Source organism: Gekko japonicus, unplaced genomic scaffold (genome assembly GCF_001447785.1).
Source record: "Gekko japonicus isolate JY-2015 unplaced genomic scaffold, Gekko_japonicus_V1.1 scaffold281, whole genome shotgun sequence".
Taxonomy (NCBI): domain Eukaryota; kingdom Metazoa; phylum Chordata; class Lepidosauria; order Squamata; family Gekkonidae; genus Gekko; species Gekko japonicus.
The window spans coordinates 1,349,367-1,350,830 of NW_015174281.1; positions in this window are offsets into that span (position 1 = coordinate 1,349,367).

Here is a 1,464-nt window from a genome sequence, read left to right on the forward strand (position 1 = left end):
CGGCCCTACGAAAGGCGGCGCGGCCGTGCAACTTCGCGGATGTTGAGAACGCCCTCAGAGACCGGCTCGTGTGTGGCCTTCGAGACGAGAGGCTACAGCAACGCTTGTTCGCTCGCACTACCCTGACCTGGGCAGTGGCATATGAGGAGGCTGTCGCGGCAGAGGCAGCAGACAAGTCCACCAAGGAGGTTCGGCAGCGCCTAGCGTCCACGGAGCAGCGCGTTCACTTCCAGTGCCAGGACGAAGAGGGCGTTGATGCGCTTGAGGATGTCAACGCACTTCAAGGCAAGCGGACCCAAGTGAAACCGACAACTAGCAAGTCTTGCTGTGGCGGGAAACACCAACGTGACTCCTGTTGGGCGCGAGATCTGGAGTGCCGAGCGTGCGGACGGCGTGGGCACATCGCAAGGGTCTGCAGATCGGCAAAGAAGAGCCCAGCATCCAACCTCCGTGACGGACAGCGATCCCCGGCAAGCGACGCACACACCCAAGTAACGGCCACGCTGACCAACTTATCAGTCGTCAACCGCACCAGTTGTCCTGATGCAAATGCGGGGCAGCAACCATCAATAATGACCATCATTTTGCATTCCTGTCTTACTCACTGATGCGTTGCTGCAGGAATTGCGTAAATTCAAGCCAAAGATCTCGGGGCAGGAACAAAAGTACAGCCGTCACCTACTTTGCCACCGCTGTGATTCAGCCTCAGAAAGCTGTCCAGTGGGGAAGGGACTAAAGCCACGGGTGTGTGGCCATGACTCAGTGGCAGAGCCTCTGCTTGGCAGGCAGGCTGAAATTTGGGTCTCATCCTTTAGAGCTCCAAAGCAGACAGCAGCAGCATCCTCTTCCCACCAGAATTTCTGCCCTGGAACATGTGAAATATTTTATACAGCTGAAATCATTTTTGCTTTCATCAAGGTTATTTTGTTTGAAAGACATCTATATATCTAATAGCCAAGTTGCCCCCTTCGTGCAGATATCTAAATCTGCACATCGGGGGCACTTAGGGGGCAGGGAGATTTTCCTGCACACTTGGGGCAGTCCCCAGGTGTGCAGAAAAATCTAAAAAGTTTTTAAAACTGTACGAGAGATATTTAAATTCCCCCAAAAGCCCCAGAGGACGGCGGAAGTCAGGAAGGCCTGACGTGATCCGGTCCATGGGGTCGTGAAGAGTCGGACTCAACTGTGCGACTGAACAACAACAACAACAAAAGTAAGAGTGTTCCCTGCACATGCGCAGAGAACGCTCTGGGAACTCTGCGGTGGGCCGGCAGCTGGGAGGCACTCAGGCCTCGTCTCCAGTGCCCCCAGGGGGGGAATCAGCAGGGGGAATCAGCGGGCCCGGCAGCTGGGAGGCCCTCAGGCCTCGCCGCTGGTGCCCACGGGGGAAGGGAAAATCAGGGGGGGAATCGGTGGGCCCAGTGGCTGGGGGGCGCGGGGGGGGGGGAAAACGACACCAAGCGG